Genomic DNA, 17,995 nt, shown 5'->3' with positions numbered 1-17,995 from the left:
TTGGAGATAAAGTTTTCATGCAATGAAGTACACAAATCTAAAGTGTGCCACTTGGTGGTATGTAAATCAACTTTCTGTGATCAAAATGCCTTATAACAACTTAGAGGAGGAAAGATTTTCTTTAATGGGTTCTGTTGTTGTTTTTCCTTCTCTTTTTTTTTTTTTTTCGTGTGTGTTGGGGGGTTCTCCCCACAGAGCTGGGGATTTAAGTCTGGGCTTTAGAGCACAGTAGGCAAGTGCTCTACTACTGAGCCATATCTCTAAGCCAGAGAAGGAAAAATATATTTTGGCCCATGGTTTCAGAGGATTCAGTCAATGGTGGATCAACTCCATTACTCTGGAACAAGGTGAGACATGGCAGAAGAGCATGACAGAGAAAAGTAACTCAGCTCCTGGAGGCCAGGAAGCAGTGAGAAAGGAAGGGTAAAGAGCAAAGATAAAACCTTCCAGAACATGCCTCCTGTGACCTGCTTCCTCCAATAGGGTCCCACCACCCAAAAGTCAATTTAGCTATTTGGATGAATCTACAGGTCAGAACCCTCATGACCAATCACTTCCCTGAAATCTTACCTCTGAATCTTGCTGCACTGGGAACCATTATTTCAAGGCATAAGCTTTTGGGGAACATTCACTAACAGGTGGATTCTCATAAATGTACATATAGCACCCAACTCAAACCTCTGTCATAGTCCAGAACATTACCATCACCCCCATAAATTTCCCTTGTGACCCCTTCTGAGAAATTCCTGATCCATCCCCAAGGTGTAACTACTGTCTTGATTCCTTTCATCACGTTGACCCAAGTACCCAGAGCCTGTGTCACTAGACTGGAGTGGCTTGGAAAAAACTCTCAAATATTAACTAAATCAATCCCTAAATAGATGTATTATTCATTATTATTTCATATTTGTTTATAAAAGTGTAGAATCTATAAGATGACAAATGTATTCTCATGTTCAACTCAAATCTGGTAATCTTAAAATGAGCAAGAATCATTTTTGTATTGACAATGAAGAGTTCCACCACCAGGTGGCAGTAGTAGCTCATTGTGTGGCTTGGAGTCTCAGGATCCACAGGTTTTGTACATAAGAGTTTCCCATGCAGTGGTCACAGAAGTATATGCTTTTTGTTTGTTTGTTTGTTTGTTTGTTTGTTTTCTGTTTTAATTAGTTATACATGATAGTAGAATGCATTTACGCACTTTGATATATAATACATATATGAGATATAATTTCTCATTTTTCTGAGTGTACTTGTTGCAGAATCATATTGGTCATGTAGTCACGCATATATAGATAGTAATAATATCTGTTTCACTCTACTATCTTTCCTATCCGCATATCCCCTCCCCTCTCCTCCCATCATCTCCCTCTACCTAATCTAAGGTAACACTACCCTTTCCTAGTGCTCCCCCCACACCTTATTGTGAATTAGCATCCACATATTAGAGAAACAGTATATCATTCTTTCCATGGGGCTTGAGCATCCATGAATGTTGGCATCCATTGGGGGGTCTTACAACCCTGCAGGGATCCCAAGGGTTGACTATACTAACCACAATTTTAAATACCCTTCTTACAAAAATTATGTAGTCAAAACATTTGTCTTTGTATTCTTAAAAACTCTAGCTCAAAATCATCTTTTCCCTTAATCCAGTTGGTTTTTGAAATACGTGTTCTAACAAACACCATGAGGAGAAGTTATTTTGTTATATTGATTTTGTGAGATTAGCTTATTTCGCTTAGCATGATATTCTTCAACTCCAATCATTTACTGGCAAATGCCAAAATTTTACTCTTCTTTAAAGCTGAGTACCATTACATTGAGTATATATACCACATTTTCTTTATCCATTCATCTATGGAGAGAAACCTGGGTTGGTTCCATAGTCTAGCTACTGTGAGAAGTATACACTTTTAAAAACAAAAGATGCAAACAGTAATCAGATTTGCCTATGTTTATGGCTAGAATTTCTAAATAAGTAAATTAATGGGATACTGAAGAAATCCATAAAGAAGGCTGATTATTATTTAAGAAGTTCTTGAGGCCGGTTCTCTGGTAACCTGTTCTGGCTTCTGGTCTGCTACAGATCAGGGTGAAGAATACATTGCAGGTGACACTCTTCTGAGGACAGATTATATAGTGTAGATGACAGAATCAGATCCCAGAAGTTGGTGATACTTACAAAGGTTTAAAGAAAAGACCTCACTGAATCTTCAAAGAATGACAGTGAGATGGTGAATTTGCCCATGCAGTCTCCTTTCTGCCTCTCAAGTTATGACTTAAATTCACAAAGAAATGTGAAAAGAATAGAAAACCTGCATCTGGACTGAAGAACTGGGAATGGTTAGGATCCACTTAGAAGAAACAATAAAGAACAGTTCAGAACAGTTAGGGAGACTTAGGGAAAGGTGCTGAGGACCAACTCACAACACATTAATACATTTCAATAAAGTTTGTAATGTCCTAGGAGTGAAGAAAAGGTTGTGTTAGTAGTCTGCTGCATGACCACAGAAGAAAGAACCAGAACAGCAAGAACAATTTTAAAAAGCCTTCAAGTGATAAGAGACAGGGGTGTGATGCACATCTTTTCAGTATTGCATTTCACTGTAATGTTCAATATGAAGACAAGCACCCACAATTAGAGGATGCAGAGGAAGAAGATTCTTGTGTCAAGGGATGGTTAGTGCAAACCAGTATTTTGCAAATTGTGGGGCTAGTACCACTTGTACATGTACCATGATTTCCACATAAGAAGGGATGATTTTAGGTGGTGCTTAGAGATACATAACAATAACACAAGGCAACAAGTGTAATTATGAGAATCCAGGAGATGAGCTTTGTGAGATCTTGATTCACATGCTACAATTAACCACCAGCCCAAGTAAAACTGAGAGAAAGATTGTTACAACTACAAAAGGAGCTTTTCCTGAAGTCTCAGCATCCCTCACTCCTCCCAATCTGCCTCAGCCTCTCCCCATCTCAAAAGGCCACCCAAAGCTACACCAACCAAAGCCAATGCCCTACAAAGCTCTTCATGGTTCTCTGGGAAGGAGATTTATGTTCACAGTAATAATATGAAGTTTTCTTATCAAATAAATATAGTTAAGTAAAAATGAGTAAATCAATTCTAAAAATAGTAACAAAAAAATAGCATAAGTGGCAAACTCAGAAATGGCAGAAATGTGAAGGGAATACACAAATGACCAAAAGTTGAAAAAATACTAAAGGGAACTTTTCAATTTCACAAAAAAAAAAAAATTATATGGTCAATACTTTAAGGAAATTCTTACCAGCAGCCTAGCTCAGGGACCTTGCCTGGATCCCATCTGGCTGGATTTGGCCACCTGCCTATAAGAAATACACAAAAGACAGAAAAAGGAAAAGTGAACTTTATGAGTTTGGTCCAACTGTGGACAAAAGCAACTAGGTTACCTCTCCTGCAGCTTCCACAGAAGCAGTTACATTTTATAGAAACAATGTCAGGTAATACACATATGTAGATTCAGATGGCTGAAAGAGAGGGCAAAATGGCACAAAGAGCAGGAGCTATAGACTGGATTTAGTTAGCCTGTGTTGGACAGGCCTGGGGAGGGGTGATCCAATCCCAGCTTCCTTTTTGTTTTATTCAGCTTTTCCACTACTGAAAGACCCAACTGGAACAACTGTAGAGGAGGAAAGGTTTATTAGGAACCCACAGTTTCAGAGGTCTCAATCCATAGACCGCAGACTCCATTCCTCAGGGCTTGAAGTGAGGCACGACATCATGGTGGAAGACTGTGGCAGAGGGAAACAGCTCACATAATGATCAGGCAGCAGAAGGAGAGAGAGAGAGAGAGAGAGAGAGAGAGAGAGAGAGAGAGGTCTCCACCTGCCAGATACAAATATATTCCCCATAGCCTTTGCCCCCAGTGAACCACTTCTTCCAGCCACACCCCACCTGCCTCCAGTCACCACTCAGTTAATCCCATCAGGGATTAATTCACTGATTAGGTTAAGGCTATAACCCAATCATTTATCCTCCAAACCTTCTTTCATTATCTCATACGTGAGCTTTTAGGGGACACCACATCTAAACCATAACACTTGTCAAGTTAGTTCCTGGGGGCAGGGAGTTACAGCCCTCTGCCTTCATTCTGAACATGACAGAGTTATTCTCAATTTCAGAAGAGCACTCAAAATTTATTGTTTCAAAATTAATAAATAATTAAAACCACTGTCTATGCTCATCCATTTTTATTTTAAACCAATGCAGTTGTTATTTATTTCCTCTTCTTTAGAATCTCAGACATATTTTTTTCTGCTTATAAAGTCCATCTTATAATGAAGTATTACATTATGGTGTCAACTTGTCCAAACTCTCTTTAGAGATGATGTCTATTAAAACTAAAGTCTATTAAAATGATCATATACATCCCAAGTAATCCTAGTAGGGCATGATTGTACATCTCAGCATGAGTGCCCCACTTTTCATTGATGCATAAAAATATTAATTATTTGCAATAAGAGTTAAGCTTACCATAACCTATTCTATTATGATAAAATTTATTTTGATTCCTTATTTTAATATGTGATAAGAAGCCCATATTAGAAGGTCATCGTGATTAAACAAACATCAAGTCCTTAAGAAAATGATATAAATGAACAGAAGTTAGTTAAAGGGCCAGTTTGTCTTCCTCAAATACTTTCAACTCAGGAAGTCCATCCAAAAGGAAAGTGAAAAAAAAAATTCAACTGTGGAAATGTGGGCAAACTAATATGTTTGGTTTATATTAGAAATCTTTGTAAATGTGCATGTGTATTTCCTTTGGCTAAACTAATTCTGGGGATTGAACCCAGGACCTTCTGTGTGTGAGGCAAGTGCTCTTATCATTGACCTACATCCCGAGTCCTGGCTAAAGTGAGATATTGAGAAAGTTTCTCTCTATGTGATTCAGCTGCTGCTTGTGACAGTGTTCATTATCCAAGAAGTCAAATCAGATATCCGTTTCTCTCCTGAGAAAGTGACTTAACAGGAATTGAGTGCTGGTTCATAGTCACAGCCCTCCCCTCATCTGCTGTCCTGCTCACTATCCCAGCTCACCAGGGAGATCAGGAGGTCCAGTAACTTACCCAGATCCACTCAGTCTGCAGAGGCCCAAGCCCTCCTGCATGCAGACACAGAGCAGGTGGGTGACCTTTATCACTCTCCTTCCCTTTCTTCACAGATGAGGAAACTCAGCATGGTTAGCAGTGACAAAGATAGCTGCAGCTGAGGTGGTGGACACTCAGTGGATGCCCAGAGTCCAGATGACGGAAAAGGACACAGATGAAGAAGTTCTGTGGGGATGGCCTTTTTCTTTCATGACAGCCAGTTTAAGCAATCTGCTGCTCAGAAAATGCTACCCCGTGGGTGAAGACAAACTTTTCTATCCCTTTGTCTTTGGTCAACACAGAAGAACCTGGTTCTACATCACAATTGAAGTTCATGTTCTTCATCTTTGAAAAAGATAACTCATTTTTGTGTTGTTCTAACCACCAGAGTTCAACCCAGAGAAATATGAGACTTTCATTAGGAGACTGTAGTAACCTGAGAGCCCAGTTAAAATGATGCAGAATTTCATTGTGGTTCTCACAAAATGGATGTTCCAGAGTGCAAAAAAAAATTTAAAAAGGCTCTTTGATGCCTGCAAGGCAAACCAGGCAGGCTCCATCAAAGACACTGTGTCTAATTTGGAGTGGAAGCTGGACATTAACTTATAGCACTGATTCTACAAAAGAATTGTTGTCTATCATCCCAAATTAAAAGCTCTTGGAGTTTATTAGAACTCTACCAGCCCTGGTATGGCATCCTTAGGATCACAGCATCCTTCATTCTTATGAGCATCTCTGTGCAAAGGAGCTGGAACCCACGCAGGTGTGTGCAAGATATACTGCTGGATTTGCAGACTTAGAAGTGCACAAGATAATAGATCTCTGGGCTGGAGATACAGCTCAGTTGGTAGAGTGCTTACCTCACATGCACAGGCCCTAGGTTCAATCCCCAGCACCCTTAATTAATTAATTAATTAATTAATTAATTAATTAACAGATCTCTGATGTGTTTGTGAATCTGATGGAGAGTGAGGCCATCATTTCTTCACTCAAGAAAGAGGACATGCTGGGTGCGGTGGCGCACACCTGTAATCCCAGTGGCTCTGGAGGCAGAGGCAGGAGGATCAAAAGTTCAAAGCCAGCCTCAGCAATTTAGTGAGGTGCTAAGCAACTTAGTGAGACCCTGTCTCTACTAAAATTCAAAATAGGGCTAGGGATGTGGCTTAGATATCCAGTGACCATGAGTTCAATCCCTGGTATCCCGCCCCAATAAAAAAAGAAAGAGAATAAGACAGTGGGCAAACTGCATAAATAAAATTTCGTTTAAGGATCAGTTAAAGGATCCAGAGAAGTCAGACAGCCAAATCATACACGATGTTCCCCTAAAATCAAAAGAAATCAGCTGCGTGCTGCACACAAACCTAGTGACTCAGGAGGCTGAGACAGGAGGATCACAAGTTCAAATCCAGCCTCAGAAATATAGGAAGACTCTGTCTCAAAAGAAAAAATAAAAAGGGCTAGATATTGACTCAGTGATTAAGTGCCCTTGGAGTCAATATTCAATACCAAAAAGAAAAGAAAGAAAAAATCATCACCCTCCTAGAACCATTTCTGGAAGTTTCAGACAATGGAGAAAAGCTATTCCTCAATTCTAGGCTAAAGCAAGACGATTTCCAACAGCAAATGTTTGTTTATCATTTAGTAACAAATGCTGAGAAGCTCACTGTGTGGCAGAATACGTGGCCTATGACCAAAGAAATCTCTCCTTTCACACTGATTATTCATTAACTATATAAAATATTGACAGTAACAGAGAAATTTGTTATTTCCAATAATTTATTTGAAAGTATTTAGATTTGACCTGAAAAACAATGAAACACATGAAAACACCTCTGATTTTCTCCCAGATGGTTGATTTCTTGCCTACTATAAATGTTGGATAAGTGCTGGAAATACATGTATCCCTCGTTATAAAAGGCCCAAGGTCCTAAAGGAAGTGGAAGAAGCTTTGTCAAGCTCTATTGCAAACCACAGCAGATGTGAAACCTTCACTATAAACTCCTATTTATCTCATGGTATAGCCATAAACTAACTTTTTGTCCAAAAAGTTTGCTTTGTCCAAAGTTTTGCTTTGTATTCATCTAGGAAGAACTTTAATTCTACCTTCTGAGCCAAAATGCCAAGTTTTCTGCAGAACTATTCAGAAGGTTATTCCAAAGATCCTACCTCTTACACTTTCTTGCAAAAGAAAAATTCTTTTTCTTGACCTTTGAATGTTTTACCTCAATTACGAGGGTTTTGCATAGATTTTAGATGTGAGTAGAGAATTTTAATTATCTGTATGTGTCACCGAAGTGAGCATTTAGAAACTGAGGCCATTAGTTCTCTTCAGTTAACCTTGTTGCTAGCAATATTCTTTTGGAAAAGTTATGAATCCTTACATGGTAAATTAAGAAGCTCTTTTTGAATATAAATTTCTGCAAAACTGAAAAAAAAAGCCTTTGTGTAATTGGTAAAGAAGTGTGAGAATTAACTTTTTACAGAATCAAGAAAACCAAAGAATATCTTCAAATGAATTCAGTTAAGACATTTGGCCACGTTACCAAGGGGACTGTTCTTGCTCAGTTAAGTACCTTTTTTTTAATAATTGGAGACTTTAAAAATTGCCAAATAAGCAAGGAAGTCTAAATTATATATTCATTATTTTATTACATGCTTTCATATTATTAAGAAAGATTACTTTTCATTCAGTACTATTGTTCAAAATCTCACCTAGAAACATGTTTTGCAAAATATGTGTTTTAGCTTTTTCACTGCTGTGACCTAAAGACCTTACAAGAACAATTAGAGGAGGGAAAGTTTATTGGGGGACTCATAGCTTCAGAGGTCTCAGTCCTCCATTCTTCGAGGCTTGAGATGAAACAGAACATCATGGCAGAAAAGTGTGGCAGAGGGAAGCATCTGGGGACATGGCTCCCTGAAGCAGAGAGCATTATTCAACAAGGACAAAACATAAGCCCCAAAGGCACGTCCCAAGGACAACCTCCTCCAGCCATACCTTACCTGCCCATAGTTAGAAGTCAGTTAATCCCATAGGGAATTAATACACTGATTGGGTTAAGGCCCTCATAACCCAATCATTTCACCTCTAGGCTTTCTTGCATTGTCTCTTACATGAGCTTTAATTCTACCTTTAGATGTGAGGGGACACCTCACATCTAAATCATAACAACATGTTTTGCAAAAATTTGTCTTTATTGAATCTTTACTTTTTTGTTTCATTTGTAAAGTGAAAATTAAAATTAGCCTCTTTCCCCTTGTTAGGTAGAAACAGGGGAAGAAGAGAAAAAAAATAATAAGATAATGTTTTCAGAGGCAAACAACTGCAAACTAAATCTGCACTTTTTAAGAACATGAAGAAAAGGAAAAGAAAAACTCAAGCCTAGAAGAAAAGCAGCTTTTCTAAAAAGTGCACAGCACAAGTGCTGAGGTCCAAACAGGACTTTTCACCTTGAGTTCCATCTTTGTCTTGTATTTTTCAACAAGGTTATAATTACTCTTCAAAGTGTTTTTCTCCATTGCCTCCTCATGTACAAAACATCCTGCCACTAGTACTATGATGAATCCATCTAGTTTGTTACATGCATACATTTGTCCTAAACTCCTCAATTCCTTGTGAGGAAACTTAAACTTCTCTTTCCTTGCTGAGTTCCTTGCTAACTTTGGACCTGGACTTCTTATTAAGCCCAATCCCTCTGCTTCTGCATTTGACCCCATCTGACCTGCCACTCCAGAATGAATTCTCCCACCAACACCAGCACCCACCAATAGCTCCTCATTCCACTATTATTTCTTCTGCCTTCCACTCTACCCCAGCTTTCTACCCTCCACTCTACCCTTGCATTCCTGTCTTAGCAGATTGGTCCTCAAGCCTGATTTCCCCGCTCCCTTGAACACACAGTCACGGTACATTCTGCATGCCCCTTGCATCTCGGTGGTGGTCCTGCAGTCCTGTACCCAGTGGTCAAGGAGCACAGTGCTGTGTCCTTCTCAGAACTTGGCTGTGAGCAGTAGCCATGCCCTCCCCAGGTCCTCCTCGTTCACTTCTGGGCTAGACAGCAGACTCCTTCCCAGAATTTGTGCTCCAGGAAGAAAGAACTATGAGGCTAGGCATGGTGATTCTGGCCACCAACCCACCCCGAATAATTGCATGCATCTTTCTTTGTATCTTTCTGCTCTTTTTCCCTTATACAAGCTTTCTCCTCAAGCCATTCTAGCTTGTCAACATCTTTTTATTCTACAAGGAAAATATCTTTTCTGGTCCTCATTTTTTCATAAAAAATTTGACTCATTTTTCTCCATTACCACAATAAAAAAAGAAAATGCTGGAAATTAACCTCCAAAGCATCTGCTTCACTATGTTCACTCCTTAATTTTTCACTCTCTGGCTTCCATCCAACCCTTTAGCACAAACATTGAAACCCCTTTCAAAGGTCATCATAGAACCAAAATCCACTTGCAACTGCTGACTTTTCTTGACCTGGACATCATCATGTTGGGTGCCAATGTTGACCAATCCTTCCTTGAGATGCAAAAAGGTTTTCAAACTTCACTCACCCTTGATCCTCTTCCTCTTTCTTGAAAGATTTCTCTGTTTCAGTGTCTTCCTCCCCACCTCCCCTCTCTCCCAGTCTCTTGCCCTTTCTCCTCTGCTGATTTCAGCTTTGATCTCAAAAATACAAGGATCAAGATGTGGACCTACACGACTTAGTGTGACTTCCAAATTTCTTTAAATCCTCTGATTCTCTGCTTCCTCACCTCTAAACTAGGAAAGATGAGAGAATAATGACAAAGACTTAAATGACAGAAGAAGCAAAATGCGTAGCAAAGAGTGTTATTCTAATTAATTGGCTGCCCATCAGTCCCAGTTTTATTTCTATAGCTCACATAGATTTCATCTCACAGCACTCAGTAAATACTTGCATAAAAATGGGAGTCATGCACAGTAACCAGCTCCTGGCATGATTGGTTAGGTTAGCTGAAGTGGAGAATACAAAATACACTGGAGAAGCAGTTTTTTATCAGGCAAATTCCTTTGAGAGTTCTCATCTCTGATCCTTCTTTCTTCCTTCCTTCCCAGAACAGTGTCTGCAATACCATGTGTCAGTGGGCAGTGGATCTACATTTAGAAGAAGTTATAAGAGTATTAAAAAAAAACATAGCTCAGATGTAGATGCTAAGGTTAAGGAGGGAGCATGAGTTTCACCTGCTTGATCACATATTTTTTAAGAAGCATATTCTTGCATTAATGGTATAAAATTAACAATATTGTCATGTTCTATTCAGAATCTCTAAATCCTGCTCCTTTGAAATAAAGTTTATATTTCCGCAATTTTACCACTAAATAGCCTTGATGTTTTGCTCTGACTCACAGTACATTCTTGGAATCAAGAGCTTCACCAATTCTTAGAAATCATACCCACAAACATAAGAACTAATTCCAAAAGGAGAAATGACTCATTCCACAATCCAGGTTTCAGGTTTATCAAATCTCAAAACTTGGTGTTTTGGAGTCCTTTCATACAAGAAAACATGTTGATTTCCAATAAATGTCAATGCCTTCCTTGAAGGAGAACTTGTTGATTTTTAAAACTGTCTAGTTTTTTAAGGAACCTCTATACTCTTTTCCATAATATCTGTGCTCATTTACATTCTCATCACCACTAATCTGCAAGGATTCCCCTTTCTCCACACCCTTGCCCACACCTACTTTTGTCTTTTTGGTAATAGACATTAGAACACATTTCAGGTGATATCTCATTTGGGTTCTAATTTGCATTTCCCTGATGGTTAGTGATGCCAAGCATCTCTTTATATACTTGTTGTCCACTTGTATATCTTCTTTAGAGTAATATCCACCCAGATCCTTTGTCCATGTTTTAATCAGGTTATTTGCTTCTTGACATTGCATTGAATTCCTTATGTACTTTAAATGTGAATTCCCTTATAAGATTATGAGTTGCATGTATGTTCTTCCATTCCATGGGTTATTTCTTCACTTTGCTGTGCAGAAGCTTTTTAGTCTGATATAATCTTTGTTTGTCTGTTTTTGCTTTTGTTGCCTGTGCATTTATGTGGAGTCCTAACCAATAAATCATTGCCCTCATCAATCTTGTGAACATTTTCCCCTATGTATTCTTGTAGTAATATCTTAATTTCAGGTCTTACGTTTAGTTTAAAACATTTTGAGTTGATTTCTTTTATATGGTATGAGATGAGTCCAGTTTTGTTCTTAGGCATGTGGATATCCAGTTCTCCCAGCACTTTTTATTGCAAAGGCTATCCTTTACCCCTTCTGGACTCTTGGCATCATTGTCAAAAGCAATTGACTGTAAATGCAAAGATTTATTTCTGTTCTCTCTATTCTGTTCCATTTTGTTCAGTGTGTTTGTTACTAATACCAATACCATGCTGAATTTTGTTGCTGTTGTTGTTTGGTACTGAACCCAGTGGTACTTTGTCACTGAGCCACATCCCCAGTCCTTTTTACTTTTTTTTTTTCATTTTCATTTTTATTTTGAGATAGGGTCTTGTTCAGTTGCTGAGGGTCTTGCTAAGTTGCTGAGGCTGATCTCAAACTTGCAACGCTCCTGCCTCAGTCCACTGGGATTACAAGCATGCACCACCATGCCAGTTCCTTGCTGTTTTAACTACCCAAGTTTTGTAATACATTTTGAAGTCAAATAATGTGATCCTTCCAATTTTGTCCTCTTTTTCAAGACTGGTTTGACTATTCATGATCTTTTGTGGCTCCATATGAATTTTAAGATTTTGTTTCTATTTCTATGAAAAATATTATTGAGATTTTAGTCAGGATTGCATTAAATCTGTAAATTGCTTTGAATATTCTGAACATTTTAACAGTATCAATTCTTCCAATCTATGAACACAGAATATATTTCCATGTGTTTGTGTCTTCTTTAGTTTGTTTCATCAATGGTTTATAGTTTTCAGTGTAAGATCTTTCACATACTTTGTAAGTATATTTCTAAGTATTTTATTTTTCTTGTAGTTATTGTAAAAGGGGTTGTTTTCTTAATTTCTTCTTTCAAACACTTCATGATTAGCATGTAAAAATGCTATTGACTTTTGTATGTTGATTTTGTATCCTGCTATTTCACTAAATTTATTTATTGATTTTAACAATTATTGGTGGAGTCCTACATATAAGATCATGTCATCTGTCAACAGAGAAAATTTTACTTCTTCTTTTACAACTTAAGTGACTTTATTTCTTTCTTTTACCTAATGGCTCTGGCTAGAACTTCTAGTACAATGTTCAATAGAAGTAAAAAACTAACAGTAGAATTATCACAAGATCCAGCCATTCTGCTATTAGGTATTTATACAAAGGATGTCCAATCTGTATGTCATAGAGAGATCTACACTGTCTTGTTCATTGTAACATTATTTACAATGGACTAAGTGTTTATCAGCAAATGAATGATTAAATGTGATATATGCATATATGTGATATATATGTATATATAGTGGAATGCCATACATCTTTTAGAAAGAGGCAAATCCTGTCATTTGTGAAAATATAGATGAATGTGGAGGGCATTATAATAAGTGAAATAAGCCAGACACAGACAAATAATATAACATCTCATTAAATTAAACAAAATTTATAAAAGTAGAGAGCAAAATAGTGGTTATCAGGATTGGGAAAGGTGGGGAAGAATCAAGGAGATATAGGCAAAAGGATACAAACTTTCAGTGATCAGAATGAATAAGTAAAGGATCTGTTGTTCAATGTGATGATTATGGTTGATAAAAATGTACTGTATACTTGAAAATCAAAAGATTAGATTTTTAAGTGTTCTTACCACAAAAAAGTATGTGAGGCAACACATATGTTAATTAACTTGACCTAGCCTCTACACGGTGTATATATATTTCAAAACAGGGCCAATAAAAATGAAATTAAGGAATAAAAAAATTAAATTAAAACGGAGTCACCTATGCTAAATTCCACATCATTAAACTAAATGATATGATCTACCCTGGAAGTGGTGATGCTATATATTATAAATATATAATTTTGGGGCTGGGATTGTGGCTCAGCAGTGGAGCGCTCACCTAGCATGTGCGAGGCTCTGGGATCAACCCTCAGCACCACATAAAAATAAACAAATAAATAAAATAAAGATATTGTGTCCAACTAAAAAATAGATACATATATATATATATATATATATACATACAATTTTTACTTACCAATTAAAAATTCATAAATAATAATCAAAGGTTTTAAAAACTCTAAGTTCGTCACATAAGTGAAAGCACCCTAAAGTATTCATAAAAATAACTGTTAACTGATGAGTTGATATATTTTTTTCATATCACATAAAAGCCCACAATTAAACTGTACAGTGTGGTGGTCTTTAGTATATTTACAAAGTTATGTAGCCATCACCACAATCTAATTTTAGAACCCATAGCCATTAGCATTTACTCACTATTCTGAGTTGAACTCTATCCCCCAGATGGTAGTCCTAACCCCCAATATCTCAGAATTCTCCTTATTGGAAAATAGAATTGTTGCAGTTGTAATTGGTTAAGATAAGCTCATGAGGATGGATCGAAACCCAATATGACTGACACCCTTGTACAAAGGACACAGACATACACTGGGAGAACACCAGGGGCAGATGAAGTCAGAGTTACAAACTTTATGTATTCTGACCAGCAATACACTTGTCTGCATTTTTCTTTTATTAATCATCCTAGTGCTTACAAAGTGGTATCTCATTTTACTTTTTGAGTTTCCAAATAATTAATGATATAAATTGCCTTTTCATGTATCTATTAGCATTTGAATATTTTTTGAAAAAAATGTTTATTTAAATTCTCCGCCCAATATTTAACTGGGTTATTTGTATTCTTTATTGAGTCTTAAAAGATTATTTATATTCTCTGGACACTTAGATAAATAATTTTCAAATATTTCTCCATTGTCTGTAGGTGGTCTTTTTGTTTTCTTGACAGTATTCTTTGAAGCACAAATCTTATTAATTTTGATGAAGTCCAATTTACATATTTTTCCTTTATTGCCTCAACTTCCATGACATGACTAACCCAAAGTCATAAAGATTTACGCTTGTTTCTTATAAAAGATTTAAATGTTAAAATAAGTTCTTACATTTCAGTATATGACCTATGAAGACTTTATCATTTTATATAATGTTAGCTACAGATTTTTCAAAAATACCTTTTATCAGGTTGAGGAAATTCTATTCTTAGTTTGCTGAGCATTTTAATATAAAAACGTGCTGGGTTTTATCAGATGCTTTTTATTCATCTGTTGAGGTGATTGTGTGCTTCTTGTCATTTATCCTGACAATATGGCATATTATGGATTGATTTTCATATGTTAAACTAACCTTGTATATCCTGGAATAAATTTTATCGGGCATGGTGTATCTCTTTTTTTATACGTGGCTGGATTTAGTTAGTTAATATCATGCTGAGGGTTTTCGTGTCTATATTCATAAAATATGTTGCTCTGTAGTTTTCTTTCTTTGTAATGTATTTGTCTCACTTTGACATCAGAATAACACCACCTGACATAATGAGCTGTGAAGTGTTCTCTCCTCTTCTTTGTCATGAAAGACTTTGGAAAGGGTTGACATAAATCATTTTTCAAATGTTTTCTAGACTTACCATGATGTTATCTGTGCCCAAGCGTTTCTCTGCGAAAAGGTTTTAAGCTATTAATTCAATCAATTTACTTGTTACAAGTGTATTCAGAATTTTTTTCTTGCCTTAAAAGTTTTTAATAGAATTGGTGAACCAATCAATTGTTGCAGGGTTTCCATGTTGAGCTCCCTGCCAGTATTCAGATTTTCTATTTCTTCTTGCATCAGTGCTGGTAATGTTTCTGTGTAGGAATCTGTTATCTACTGCATGGGCATTGTAGCATTAATAACCTTAATGATTCATCAGTGAGCAAATACCTAGTGAAGTTTATTATATATCAGGAACAATGTTACATGTTGCAGGTACAAAGTTTTAAAAGATAGAGTACTTAACTTTAAAGATCTCCCAATCTCAGGTGGAAGATAAATCCATGCAGATGGGCTGGGAACATGACTCAGTGGTTACAGCAAGCACTGCCCTGCCTGGATAATCAGAGAAAGATTGGTGAGGAAAAGGCAGGAATGGCTAGGTCATTGAGGAATGAAGACAAGAAGTCAGAACATTCCAGAATGAGGAGGATATTCCTAACCTATCACCCTCTGCAAGCTATTTCCCAATACGTTATGGAAGAAAAATAGTTCTGGGCAATGCTTAGGACCCCTCCCACCATAAATTTTATGGCACAGGGCATGGTGATGGTTACAATGACAGGGTAACCAATACTGCTGAAAAAGCTGGAAATCAACCTGCCCATTTGCCTCATCTTTTCTTTATCATAGTGTATAATTATAATCCACTTACTGACTTCATGCAGCAACCTAATACATAAAATTTAATGACTGTAGGGCCCCAGCAAGAGTACATAGGGAGGCCATGTACCATTTATCTAAAACATGAATACTTACACCTTAGCCTAGACCATAGGCTAGACCATTGCTAAATGAAAGCCATGTTCTATCTTCCTGCTTTTGCAGATGGATCTTCATAATGAGCTAGAGTTTCTTTCTTAGGGCTATCACATGTCTCGCCTTTGGCTGGACCATTTCCTTTCTCTTTCCACCCTTGGCTCATCCCACACTGCCAGTGGTCTCACATACCTATATGTGCACACCACAATACAGAAGCACAAGCTCTGTCCCCAGCCCCTGACGTAAGCATTTTTTGGCTAACTCTGAGGCCCAGAGGTACTAACATAGTTGACTTCATCCACCCTCAGAGATTAAGCCAAAGCAAGAGAACTCCACAGGCACCAAAAATGGCTTTAGAACATTGGAGAAGAGAAATAGAAGTTCCTAGGCAAAGAGATTGTGGTCTAGAAGGAGGATTTGAATTCCAAAGGTGCCCTTTGTTTTGTGCATTCCTTGTCCCTAGATGGGGGTAGCACAGGCAGCTGAGGACCAGAGCCCTTGTAAAGTGCAGGAACCCAGGAAGGAGGACTGTTAGTGAAAGCTCCGTCCTTGTCCTGGATGCCAATTCATGCCAATTTAATAATGCGGACACTGTTTTAAGAAAAAGAAAAAAGGTTTATCTCTCGGCTAGCGAAGGAGAAACACAGGAGACTCTGGTCCTGAAGCCTGTGGGAAATCAGAGAGCTTTTAAAGAAGCTTTTCAAAGGTTATATTCCAGTGTGCTCTGAAAGAGGGTCCCAGATAACCCTGATTGTGTTTGAAATTCACTTGTTAATTTGGGAAATAGTACTTCCTAGATCTTCCTGAGACATTTCCTTCCTGTAGTGGGTGTGTGCTCAAGGACAGGTAAACTCAAGGTAATCTTGTTCCTTGCCCGCAGGTTAGGAGGAATGAGGGGAGAAGAGGAAAAGAAAAACAGGTCCCCTTTAAAATAAGCAGTGAGGGCTAGATTCAAAAGGTGAAGTAGAGCGCTGTTACAGGACCACAGAACCAGGTTTAAGGAGATGCTGTCTTGAAGTCCCACCCAGTATCTCCTTTACCCACATCACCATCTCTAATCAGAAAACAAGTCTTATGGAGTATTTCTACTAAATGCCTTTCCATCTATCTGGTGTCTCCTCTCTGTCACCATAATCTCCTGCTTTAGCCATCTGAGCAGCCTCCTTCCACCACCCAACATTCTTCCTCCAATCCATTCTTCACAATGTAGCCAGAGACAGTTTTGCATAATGGATGTTTAATCATTCCTTTGCATAAATGCGTTCAATGATTCCCATTGCCAATGATAAGAAGTATGATAAGAAGAATCATTTCTTGCCATAAAACTGAAATAACCACTAGGTTAAATAATGTGCATGGTGAATGTACATTTATGAGGTTCTGAAAGTGGTTTAAGTGAAAATGAGGCTATGTGATGCTTCACGTTCTGTTAGGAGAAAAAAAGTGCTGTGTTCAATTAGATATTTCTGAGGGCCATGGGGGGCATGGCAAGGCAGTCAAGGTCAGCAAGGGGAAGAGGCTGTTCTATTCCTGTCTCCACAAAGTAAGGTGAGCCCCGAGCATCCTCAGGGGCTCAGCCTACCGCACCAGAGACAAGGGAAGGCCCATCTGAGCCATGGATTTACCAATCCACTCACTTTCCTTGTGAGTGATATTTTATTAGGACAAAAAAAATACCATGTGGATGAAGTAAAGAGTCATTTGGGTAGTATGACACATTTTATCTCTGTCTCTCCCTTGAGGTTTGAGAAAGGTCTGCTTTGGGAACACAGGGTGGGATAACAGGAAGAGGCTTGACATGCTACCAATCACCTTAATTGTGAAAACTGTGCCTCATATCTACCTATTCACATGTGCAAACAGAAAATGCATAACCCATTGCACCTCACCTATTCAACATACAGAGGTGCACAGAGCACATTTTCCCAGTGGTTTTGTGAGCTGGCATGGGTTGCTTGTCATGTTAGCCTTGACCTCTCTGTTTACTCCTGGGTACTAGCTAAGAGGGTGTAATATGCCCCCTCAAGGAGCACAAAGGTAAGAGATGAAAATCTGTCCTTAGAACAGTGTCTGGGGTACTGCCATGATTTCTGCATCACCCAGCCTGCTTCTTTCTCTAGCCCCAGTCTCCCATCCTTGCCTCCTTCTTGGCCATGCTTGACTTCTCAGATGCCTGGCCCACCCATGCACTTGTCCCTTGGCTTTAGGATCCTTGCACATGCTTTTTATGGGATCAGAAATGTTCACTTCCTACTCCTTGTTTTTTGGCTTAACACTAGTCAGTATTTTAGACTTTCAGCTTTATATCATCA

General features: G+C 38.1%; 1 pseudogene; it reads left to right on the top strand.

Annotated features, from left to right (window-relative positions):
- Positions 1-3,479: 3,479 nt before the first annotated feature.
- LOC125611481 lies at positions 3,480-9,147 on the top strand (annotated as a pseudogene).
- Positions 9,148-17,995: the final 8,848 nt, after the last annotated feature.

Source organism: Marmota marmota, unplaced genomic scaffold (genome assembly GCF_001458135.2).
Source record: "Marmota marmota marmota unplaced genomic scaffold, marMar, whole genome shotgun sequence".
In the NCBI taxonomy this organism is placed as follows: domain Eukaryota; kingdom Metazoa; phylum Chordata; class Mammalia; order Rodentia; family Sciuridae; genus Marmota; species Marmota marmota.
This window is presented reverse-complemented; position numbering and strand designations above follow the sequence as displayed.